Source organism: Stegostoma tigrinum, chromosome 31 (genome assembly GCF_030684315.1).
Source record: "Stegostoma tigrinum isolate sSteTig4 chromosome 31, sSteTig4.hap1, whole genome shotgun sequence".
NCBI lineage: Eukaryota > Metazoa > Chordata > Chondrichthyes > Orectolobiformes > Stegostomatidae > Stegostoma > Stegostoma tigrinum.
The window spans coordinates 11,326,387-11,338,579 of record NC_081384.1 but is presented as its reverse complement, the minus strand read 5'-3'; the positions used below and the strand labels follow the sequence as shown (position 1 = coordinate 11,338,579).

The 12,193-nt window shown below is 39.5% G+C and overlaps 1 protein-coding gene across 13 annotated transcripts in view; it reads left to right on the top strand.

Annotated features, from left to right (window-relative positions):
• The window catches only part of raraa (retinoic acid receptor, alpha a), a 530,677-nt gene that overhangs the window by 344,310 nt on the left and 174,174 nt on the right, over positions 1 to 12,193 (top strand). The window lies entirely within an intron of this gene.

Genomic DNA, 12,193 nt, shown 5'->3' with positions numbered 1-12,193 from the left:
CAGTGGGTGCAGTATACCACATTGGCAGATGTGCAGGTGAACCTCTGCTTAATGTAATTTGAAAGGGGCCTTGTTTGGCTGGTACTGCCTTGGGGTCAGAAGATCTGGGTTCAAATCTCACTTGCTCATAACGTACATCATAACGTGTCGGAACCTGTTGGTTAAGAGTGGGCTCTTGTGACACATGGTAGTGTCCCTACGTCTGAGCCAGGAGGCCCTGGTTCAAGTCCCACCTGCCATGAATGTATGTCAGAACAGGTTGCTGAAAAGTATTGATGGGCCATTTGACAGGTCCATATGAACATTTATGCTCCAGTATGAGAGGCAGCTAATTCTTATGATTTCCGATGTCTGTCTAACTCTTTCAGCATAACCTTCTGCCATGTCACTTAAGCCCATTTATACATTTGGCTTCAGTTATTCCTAGTAATCGAAAGGTTTTGGAGAACTGCATGCTTTTTTGAAAACATTTAATGGCAGGCATAATGAGTGTTTAATTTGCAAAAATTTGACAGTCAACACACTGTTTCATTTGCGAACATTTGGCATAGTTCAAGCTGATACCATCCTCATCTGGTTTGTCTTTTCTCAAGTGGCCTCACTTCATGTATAAGATTTAAAGCTGCTGTGAGACCATTTGACTAGTATGGAGAAAGAAAGGCATTACAGGTAATATCAATCATCTCACCTGATTTCTTACCTATCTCACACTTAAAATGGGTTCACTGAATAGTGACCAGACAGGAGGAATGGCCCTTACCAGTTGTTGATCAGCTAACTTGGCACAAACTAGAGATTGAATATGGGATTATATATGGTTTGTTATTAGAGCAGTTAATGTGACTATTCCAAAGTCTGTCTGGGCTGCATCTGTTTTTCTTCTACCATGTCAATTTCAGTGAAAGTGGAGAAGTAGTAATGTCCCTGTCTCTGTATCAGGAGATCCAGGTTCAAGTCACACCTCCTCTGGAAGTGTGTAATAAGATCTCTGAACAGGTTGATTAGCAAATACCTCAGCGAAGGTGGATCAATGACATGTTGGTCTCAGAGTATGATACTCACTTCGGGGCTTGTACTTTGGGTGCAGCCGAACCAGCTCCATTGGACAAGTCTCAGACTGGAAATCTGAGCATCCTTGGTTCAATTCCAGGTGTTGGCAAGGAGTAAATTTAAAGGGTTCTTGTGTTGCAGGTGCCAGGAGGCCCAGGTTCGTCCCACCTGTTTCAGAGGTGTGTCATAACATATCTGACAGGTTGATTCAAAATATCGTCAGTGCAGGTGGAATATATGCATTGTCGTTTGATATGTACAGAAAACCATGTAATATTTGAGGTGAATCATCATCTTATTCTGAGAGTTGTTAAACACATCGGATCCTGAGAGATATGGGCTACATCTGCAAGGATTACGGATCATTTGGTGTCTCCAGAGACAGTAGTCAGTGAACTTTGCTGAGAGCCATCCACTCTGTTGTAGTTGGCAGAGTAATTTCTTCAGTGTGGGTAAAGTTTCCATAGCACAGGTATTTCTGCTATAACACATGAATTCACGTTGATTAATAGTGGACACTGTTTGGATAACACAAATTTTCTGCTGTGCAGGTATAATGATTTCCCTGTAATGCAATTTTATATGGTGATTTTCAATTGTGCGAGGCCACGCAAGGTCACGCTGCTATTGCCTTATAGGAGAACTGCCTAAGTATTGTTGCCTTGGTATGCTGTTTAATTTTCTCTGTGCCTTCCAGTCTTTCCATGTCACGCACAGGATAAATGGGCGGCTGTCATCCTCTAGTATTTAAAAGAGTGATTCTATCAAAGACAAAAGACAATAACGAGTGAGGATGATAAAACCTGCTTCTAGATAACCACCCGTGTAGCCTGTGACCAGATGTTAGATGTGCAAGAGGGTGCTTGTTAGTTTCGGTTTCTGATTGTTGTCTTGTTGACCACAAAATCGTGTGTGATCCCTCCATGCGCAAGATGCTGGGATCAGTAATTTATGTCTTCAGTGCCATAATGTGAGTCAATTTCTCACTCACCAACATTAATCTTGGACCAAGCATTTGCATGAGATTTTCTGATTAAGACGATTTTCTGCCAAAATCCCTGCATATCATCCGAAAGTGTTTTGTATGTGACACCTATCTTTCACCATTTGGCTCAGTTTACAGATTTATGACCAGAGCAATGGCCTTTCACCTTCATGCTCTGTACCTCCTAATTATAAGGGATCTTTTTTCACAAACTGCATTGATCTCTCTCATTTAGTTAATAATGTTTGCTTGCAGATTGAAAGTGACCACATGGCCCATGGTTCTCTTATCAGTTCTTTGGAAGAAGTTTCTTGCCAGTTCAACTCCTCAGCACGTTTCCAATATTCATTCAAATACTCCCCTTCAAATGCGTATACAATTCTCTGAAATGAAAGCCGAAAATATTGGATGTGCGTGCAGATGTGCAGCAAGTCACACAGTATGTGAAGTTCTTTAAATGAGAATGGCCATTGCTCATGAGAAGGAGAGAACATAGCAAAACTAGATTACTTCTGTGGAAAAAGAAACAGATTTAACATTTCAGGTTGATGACCTTTTGTTAATATTGGGATCTATTATAATGAATGTTTCCAGTATTTTCTGTACATATTTCAGAAGTTGAGAATACATGTACTGCTCAGGGTTACAGTAGTTGAGGGGCTTAACAATTATACAGCGAAGAACTGTGAGAAAAGCAAGTTTCAAGGGTAAATCTAGAGTCTTTTGCATAGCTGTGAAGGCAAGCTATTTTGCAGCAAACTTCATTTTCTAATGTAAGCACATCTTGAGATAATTTTTAATTACTGGCCCATTGTGTGTTACTCTTGAGGGGAAGAGTGGTAGAATCATGTTTTTGAGCAATGGATTTGATTCTATTAATTGGAAAAAATATCCCGATTTAATGAAAAGTTCTGTCCTACATTTCCAAGTCCCAGGCGTGAGACTTTCGATTCTGTTTATGCTTCTCTGCGATATTCTGGCATTTTGCCATGTTGCTTTACAATTGATAGGAAGCTTGCCCAATGGTTCTGGTATTGTTAGAGCCTTGTCAGCTGTGGAGGACCGATGGCTATTGCAAAACTTTGTAAGAGCTGCAAACCAGTTCCAGCAGTGTTTAGAATTAAAAGTAATGATTCTGTCACAGGTGCAGCAAGAAAATTATTCCAAGCCCCTGCCTAAGCTTTGCCTTTTCTTATTTGTAGAATGACACCATTGATTTGAAAAGTTTCCGGAATGCCTCAGGCCTATTTCTTGGGGAAGATTGAAAGATTTCCCATTATGGCTGCACTCTTTCAGTCCTGTCCACGAACAGCATCGTGCACAATCGAACAGGCCTTGAAACCAAATATCTTTTAATGTTGGTTTAAAAAACACAAATTTGCTTTTAGCGAGCTTTTTGCATCATTGAATGGAAACTGTCTGGTTAGAATGGAAGGCTTGAGAAATGCACTGTTAACTTTGAATGGCCTAATCTCCTTGGTAAATCCCCAGGCATTTAGAACAGCGTGAACTTGTTTATCTGCTTGGCCCAAGAGAGAGGAAAGGTGTGTAGAGCCATTATTGTGTTTATCTTCTGGAATGGCAGCCCTTCCTCCAGGGAACAAATTGTTCCTGATTTTGCTGTGTAAATATCTCACAGCTTTTTAGCCTCATGGGAGAGACAGAAAGATGCACAGCAAATTGTTTGTTTGTTTAATGCTTATCATTGTTAGCATTTGGACTGAAGGTTTTAAGTCTCTATTGTTTTTGGTACCATGTCACTCCATTGCAAAGGCCATTAAAATAGTTCCTGATCAGCTCTGTAGAACAGGCATTAAGTTGCAAGCAAGCACAGATGCCAAAACTCCAGTGGCACATTTTTATAATGACACCTGTGCTAAGATTGTTGGTGTACATATTTGCTCCTTATACTTTGAAGATTAAAGGAATATTGAGATAGCCATGTGGCAGATTGTGCATGTATTTACAGAGTCAAAATTGTGACATCTATCGTTGTTACAGATTGTGGGAGATTTGAAGGTGAGAACGTCTCTACAAATAAACAAAATTAAATGTGTATCGATGGTATGCTGTAAAAATGATCTGAGCTTCCAGTTATTGCCACTTAAACAAGCCATCATATTTCCATGCCAACATTGCTGTCTCAGGCCTCCTCTGCAGTACTCCACTGGAACTCAACGCAAGCTTAGGGAACAACATCTCATGCTCTGCCTGGACACCTTACAATGTTCAGGACTCAACATTAAGTTTAGCAATTTCAGAAGTGCTACCAGATCTGCTGAATTTCTGCAGCACTTTCTGTTTTTGTTCCAGATTTCCAGCATCTGCAATTCTTTATTTTACAATATTGATGGTATGTGCATGGTGCAGTATGGCGGGACAAGAGTTCAGCTTTCCTGCAGCCACAGAAAATGGTTTGCAGCAGCATTGTAACAGTAGTCTTTTGAAACATTCCACATATTTCAAGTCCCACCTCACAGTCTATTTAAGGTAAAATTGAATTTAGAAAAGTTGCCAGCTCCTGATTCAGAGGCTTTGGGTAACGGGTCATAATCTTAAAGTAAGCCTGTTGGATTTCTGTAGGGCAGCATTGCTGCTAGCTGTCTGAGACCTATGCATCAGATCCAATCACCCCACCAAATCCTGTATAAAGGCAGCTTCAGTGCCTCATAAAGGACAAAGGCTTCATTATGTTAATTCCAACTTTCTAGTTTCATTAACCAAAAGTTGATACTATGGATAACTGTACATTATAATGCAATGTATGTGCAGGCAGATTAATTTCTTTAACTCTTTGCACTTAGGACACTCTGATTTTTGGTGTAAGGCTGGAACAAATCTACTGACCGGAAGGGCCAGAATTTCCAGTGTCAGGAAGCTTCCACAGACCTTTAAAAATAGCAGGTGGGACCCAGCTGTGAAATTCCCCTCTCTGTTTCCTACAGATCCAGATTTTCCAAGGGGAGAAAAGGGGCAAGGTATGAACCTCACAAGCAGGATGCCAACTCAGCAGGGCCATTTGAACATGGTGCTATGTCCAAAGAGAGCCCATTTTGACCATTCCAAAGAATCACAAGTTAAGGAGTGGACATAAAACTTCTTAAACATTGCATAACATCTGTTTTAAGTGTCATGCAATTTTAAATTTTTACCTCCTTAAAATTGAAAATAAAGAGGCCTACGCTGTCAGACTGTCTTAATTGACAGACTATCTGGTTCAGATTAGAAGAAAACATACTTTGCAGTTTTAATAGATTTCCTTGTTAACGTTTCCTAAAGGTTGCTATTGCATCATTATTAATACTTGGCTGAGTTTCAGAAGCAGTTGGTATGTTACTGGGTGAGGGGATGGGGCTGTGAATTCTCAGTTTGACAGATTAAAAAGAACATTAATGGATTTAGCTGCTTTTGCTCTAGAGTTGAAGGAGAAGCATGTTCATTTTAAGGTTGAATACTTGAAATGTATAAGTTTAAGTGTGTCTACGATGTTTAGGTGCTAGTGCTGGCATTTTCACAATTGATCTGATTGTGAGTCAATGTGCATGTACAGAACAAATCAATAGCACTGTAAGTGTGCCTTTAAGTTAACTGCTGATGACTATAAGACCATAAGACATAGGAGTGGAAGTAAGGCCATTCAGCCCATCAAGTCCACTCCGCCATTTAAATCATGGCTGATGGGTATTTCAACACCACTTCCCTGCACTCTCCCTGTAGCCCTTGATTCCTTTTGAGATCAAGAATTTGTCGATCTCTGCCTTGAAGGCATCCAACGTCCCGGCCTCCGCTGCACTCTGCAGCAATGAATTCCACAAGCCCACCACTCTCTGGCTGAAGAAATGTCGTCTCATTTCAGTTTTAAATTAACCCCCTCTAATTTTAAGGCTGTGCCCACGGGTCCTAGTCTCCCCACCTAACAGAAGCAACTTCCTAGCGTCCACCCCTTCTAAACCATACATTATCTTGTAAGTTTCTATTAGATCTCCCCTCAACCTTCTAAACTCTAATGAGTACAATCCCAAGATCCTTAGCCGTTCATCATACGTTAAACCTACCATTCCAGGGATCATCCTGTGTGAATCTCCGCTGGACACGCTCCAGGGCTAGTATGTCCTTCCTGAGATGTGGGACCCAAAATTGTACACAGTATTCTAAATGGGGCCTAACTAGAGCCTTATAAAGTCTCAGAAGCACATCGCTGCTTTTACGTTCCAACCCTGTTGAGATAAATGACAACATTACATTCGCTTTCTTAATTACAGACTCTACCTGCAAGTTAACCTTTAGAGAATCCTGGACCAACACTCCCAGATCCCTTTGCACTTCTGATTTGCAAATTTTCTCACTGTTTAGAAGATAGTCCATGCCTGTCCAACGCTTAAATTGACATGTCCAACCTCACATTTACTCACATTGAATTTCATCAGCCATTTCCTGGACCACTCTCCTAAACTGTCTAAATCTTGCTGCAGCTTCCCCACCTCCTCAGTACTACCTGCCTGTCCACCTATCTTCGTAGTTGTGACTATGACTAGTCGCATTTGCTGCATGCTAAACTGATTTATAGTTGTGTTCACGGATTCTGAATAGCTGCTCTCCCACAGTTTCTCGTTCATATTTGAAAATACATCAGAAATGAATGTGTAACCGCACTTAAGAGTTCTTTGTCCTGAGTATTAATGCGTGTTGACAATTTAATTAAGCAGCAATGTCCATTTAGGAGAAAGTGTTTTAAGTACACATAAGCCTGGCAAAAAGTTTGCTTATTTTCTTTGGAGTATTTTCAAACTAAAGCCATAGATCATTAGCAATAGGCTATGGAACAGATCCATCACGTTGTCACTATACATTGATGAATAAACAACATGAGGAAACCAGTGTCTGGGAAGAAATGAATAATATCGGAATCAGGCAATGTTAATCTATCAGTAAGCAGACCAGTGATTCTGGATTGCTTTTCTAGCAATGCAAGTGAAACTGGAAGGTGCAGAGTGACTGAGCAGTAATCATGGAAATTTGAACAGCCAGCTCTCGAGATAAAGAAGTGGATGAATTTATCAACGCCATTGTATGTCAAATCAGAAAAAACGAGAACAGTCCAAGGGTATTAGCTGACTTCGGCCAGGATAGCAACTGGATCCCTACATTTACCCCCGCCAGGACCTTTCAATTAATAAGGCAAAAAATCAGCTAGGAGTCCTGAGCCTGACCATTATTCAGTTAATGTAAAATAATAAGATCCAGCTCATCTCTGATGATCATGTTGACTTGCCACTCCTTTCGTTGATTAACCTATGTTAACTTGCAGACTGGTGTCACTGATTTTAAAATTCTAATTCCTGTTTTCAAATCTCTGTGGTGTAGTCCCTCCCTAGCTTAATAACATCTACAATGCCTAAAACCTCAAGAGATCTCTATGTTCTCCATTTCTAACTTCTTCCAGGTTCCCTTAACTTGACCAAGTAATTGAACATTCATTAAGCTGAAACCTTGCGTTCTGGCATCCTTTCCTTAAACTTGCCTGTCCAACTCTTTCTCCGTTAAAGTCACTCCTTTAAAAACAAACTTTCAATCAAAATTTTGTCACTTGTTTGAATGGCTCAGTGTCAAATCTTTTTAGATACTACTCTTGTAAAGCACTTTGGACTTTTTTGATAATGTTAAAAGTGCTAAATAAATGCATATTATCGTGATGAGAGTTGTTAACAATAACTACTTGGATTACACGTGAAGAAAGACAACTAGATGATGCCTCAGACTGAGAGATCTGTGTATGCTGTACAGCCTCAATGCTAATGGCACCTCTATGTAAGTATCAAAACTGAGTTGTTTCTGGAGGTAAAATTTCCAGAATCTCTGAAGTTTTCACCATTTCCATTAGAATCATAGAAACACTGCTTCTGATGTTGACAGTTCCCATTTCTTCTGACCGCAGGAGGGCTTGAATCCCCCTATATACGTCAATTTATACATAGCTGGGAAAAATCACCATGAATTGTGGATTTGAGCAAATCCACAGCAGTAAGTAATGTCATAGATTTTGAGCAACTGCACACTCATAGGTAAACAAAGCAAACTTCCCAGCACCCAAAGCCTGAAATATTGTGGAACTCTCTTTTTCAAGAAGTTGAGCAATATAGAACATGACAGTAAACTATACAAGGCTGTGGATACCCAGTGTCTTTGGTGTTGATTAAGGATGGATTCAGACTACCCCCAAGCTTAGCATTGGTGTGAAACTGGAAAAAAGCTTTAAATTTGGGAATGTAGATACAGTGCCAACGCGTAAATTGACTTAAGTAGCATGAGATTACCTCTTTTGGTAAGTCTCATTCTGCTTCACCTTGCTTCTCAATTCCTGACGCTAGATATTTATGCTGTAACTTCAGCTTCAATGTGGAGTCAAACCACTTGGCACTAATGTTTGAATCCATCCCACTAACATTTCCCTCCTTGAATAAACTTATGCATGAAAAATAATAGTAATTTACTGTGGATCTTGTGCATGATATTTTCAGTTAAATGAATCTCATTCTATGAGGCTATTAGCTAAGATCCCTTAGTCAGGAAATTCTTGTTCATGTTCTTGGAACACACTGCAATTGAAATTTTGCAATCACTTCCTCAGTGAATGTTTATCACGAGATTATTATTTTTAAAAATGCAGTAAAACACAGTGACTTGTTATTTGATTAGAAAACTGAAATTAAAGTTTAAGGGAAAATAATGTCTGGTTCGTTCCGCATTTTGCATGAGTGGGCCTGTAAATGGATAGCGTTTTTTTGGGAAACGTAATGCAACATGATTTTTAATTTTCTGAAATAGAATGGAAATCATCCACAATATATATTTCTACCTGTTTGTCAAGTTAGAAATGTATAGCATTCCATTTGTTTGGTTTGTGTTTGTAGGGATACGTGATGTGAACGCCTAACTTTCTATTGCAGAAGGTGCTGTGCAGTTCAAAGGCGCTCTGAAGTTAATGTGATGGGTTGTGTTTAAAGTTTTTCTAAACAAAATGTTGGGAATAATATATGTGCTGATACTATTGTGTCCATGCGATTGGCATGAACCTACTTGAAGGAGCTCTATTTATTCATTTTTTTAATGTACTCACATCACTCACGTGAGAGCATTTTTTTTAAAGGGTTAGGAAATTGATCCTTCATCCCAGCTGGTCCCACATCCCACTATGCGGCCTCTGCAACAAATACCATAACAAACCCATCACATCTGGCACTTATCGTGCGTCATGTCTGGGAAATTACTGGGGATGTGTAGCTACACCTCATTCGCCCCCCACACCCCCATTTTAAAAACAGCAGCTCTGGCAAGACTGCAATAACACTATTGTGCATGTATTATTCAGAGCAACAATTTTACAGGCATGTATGTTTGTCAGGCAGGTTATTAAGTTTTGTAATTGTGGAGTGTTAATATTGAGGAACGTTGTTGTTTTAGAAACTTGCAACTGGCCTTTTTTGCACTTACAATTACAACACAAAGATATGCTGAATATTGAATTTCAGAAATGTTTTGTACTTCCAAGCAAACATCATTCAACATTCCTCCTAATTTTCAAATGTGGTGAAGAAGATACTCATCTATCTATATTTCAAAATCTGGAATCTCAATTGAAATTCTCAGCTGGATGTGTGAGTGTCAAGAAAGGGCACATTTAATACTGAGGGAATTTTCCATTAAATTGTCCTCTCAACATAGTCCATGCTAGCAAGCGAGTAATTTTTGCCTATCCTCAATTATCCTGAGCAGCTGTTGAAGTACCCACTTGTGAGATTTTTCTGAAACCTGAATGGTTTGCTGGATTCATGACACGTTAAAGAGTCAACCACATTGTGTGGAATTGGAGGCACATGCAGGGGTAACTGTCTGCTCTCCCGAAAGAGGCAGCTTTCATTGTCAACACGAGAATTTCAGAACTAGCAGATTAATAAACAAAACAGCAGAGAGAAAATCAAACAAGATGGAGAATGAAAAGTATTAAAGCATCAGTAACATTAGAGGCTGTGGACAGGTTCAGAAGCAACAGAGCAATGGAGAGAGAAAAGCAACAAACAATAACATTGGCATAGTGCACAACAGTATGAACAGCAAAATAGGGCTGAAAATATTAAGAACGTGAGGCTTGTTAATATGGAACAGCTGGAAAAATATTCAATCTATAATAGGAAGGAATCTGAACATATCTCATAGAGCAATAACTCCCACGGTTTCTTTAAAGGCTGGTGATGCCTCCCTTTGGCATTGCTTCATTTCTTTGAAGATGTATGTGACACAGTGGATAAATACTATTATTATAGCAACGACGCATTTTGACTTTGAGGATGTGCTAAATCAGGTCCCTCATGAATGGATGTTGTCGCACAAATGAAAGCTTGTGGTGTCATATGTTAATGCGTTGACTGCATGATACATCATCAATAAGGAAAAAAAGGTCTTAAATTTATTTAGCATCTTGTATTTCTCACATTTCAAAGTGGTTCAGATGCAGTGAGTTGCTTCATAGTACGATGTGCTAATGGCTAATATGATTGCAGCTGGAATATGTTGTGGAATACTTGGGGATCTGTGATTGTAATATTGTGATTATTTATTGATTATCTTGGGAGGACTTTTATATGTAGCATGTTTGCCAATGCCTGAAGTTTGTGGGTCTCATCAGATCCAGCTTTATGGTATGGGTACTGCTCACTGGACATTGCTCAGTTTCTGATCTGGAAGATGCAGTGTAACTGGTACCTAATTGGAGAAGACAGAGGACAATTTGAAAAGAAGAACCTCCCAGAGCAATCTAGCACCCTTCTTGGTGGCTGACCGCAAAAGAATATTAGCCTAGTGACAACATCGATACCTGTCATATAAAATTTCCTTAACGTGGAGAAAGCAAGAGAAGTGGTAGATGTTATTTATCATTGAGAAACATGAGGATTGTGTGTTTCTAAATGGTGTGCTACTGTCATGTAATAAGCAGTTGAAAAATAACTACTAATATCCACAGAAGGCAAAACTAAGAAAATTATAGCATCAATGATGTCACACGTGAGAGCACTATCTTGAAAAACGGTTTGCAGACATTGGCAAGAACTTGAAGAAAGTAAAAAGAAACGTATGTATTTTTATTGTGTTTTATCCTGTCTCAAATTAATCAGTATTCATTATGGAATGAATTACTTCACTGTGCTATAGACATAGACGAAGATGACCCTTCTATGTGTATAAGGAGAGCTCAGAAGGAACAACACAATGAATGACCAGTTTAAGATAACAAAGTGTGAAGCTGGATGAACACATCAGGCCAAGCAGCATCTCAGGAGCACAAAACGTTTCGGGCCTAGACCCTTCATCAGAGAGAGGTTGACCAATTTGACTGCTTTTGTGGAGGAGTTGGTTGTGGGAACAGTGTCGGATAGAATGGGAAGCTCTTGTATTGGAGCCTTGTATTTATGTCGCACCTCATTATGCCCTCAGCATTTCAAGTCACTTAAGAATTCATTAATATTGAAACATACTGTCATTATGTAGAAAATTATGATAGCCATTTTGTGCATGGCATTGTTCCATTCATAACGAAGATGAAAAATAACCGATCGGTATGTTTCTGTAAGTTTGGTTGGAAATTAAATTTTGTCAGACTTACCAGAATTTTCTTTCTCTTTAAATTTGGACATTGCTGACTGGACCAGCATTTATTGTCCATTTCTAATTGTGCTTGTAAAGGTGGTATAGATCCACTTTTATGAACCTCTGCAGTTCTTTGTAGTGTAGTCACACCCACATTAGAGAGTGACTTCAGGATTTCAACCTAGCAGCAGTGAGGGAACGGTGGTGTGGTTCCAAAGCAGGACACTGTGGCTTGGAGGGGAACTTGTAGATGGTGGTTTTCTATGGAAATTGGGGGTTTGGAATTTGTTAGTAAAGGATCCTTGTTGAGTAACTGTAGGATATCTTTTCATGGCACATTGATGATGGAGACAATGAATGTTGAAGATATTGGAAAGGTTGTTAATCCAACGAGCTGCTCTGTCCCGTTCAAGTAGTGCCAAAAATCATCTCTATCAACTTGAATGGGTAGGTGTAGGCTTGAATTCAATAGATTTCTAACTTGAATGCAAGATCCACTATTAAGCTGTGACAGAC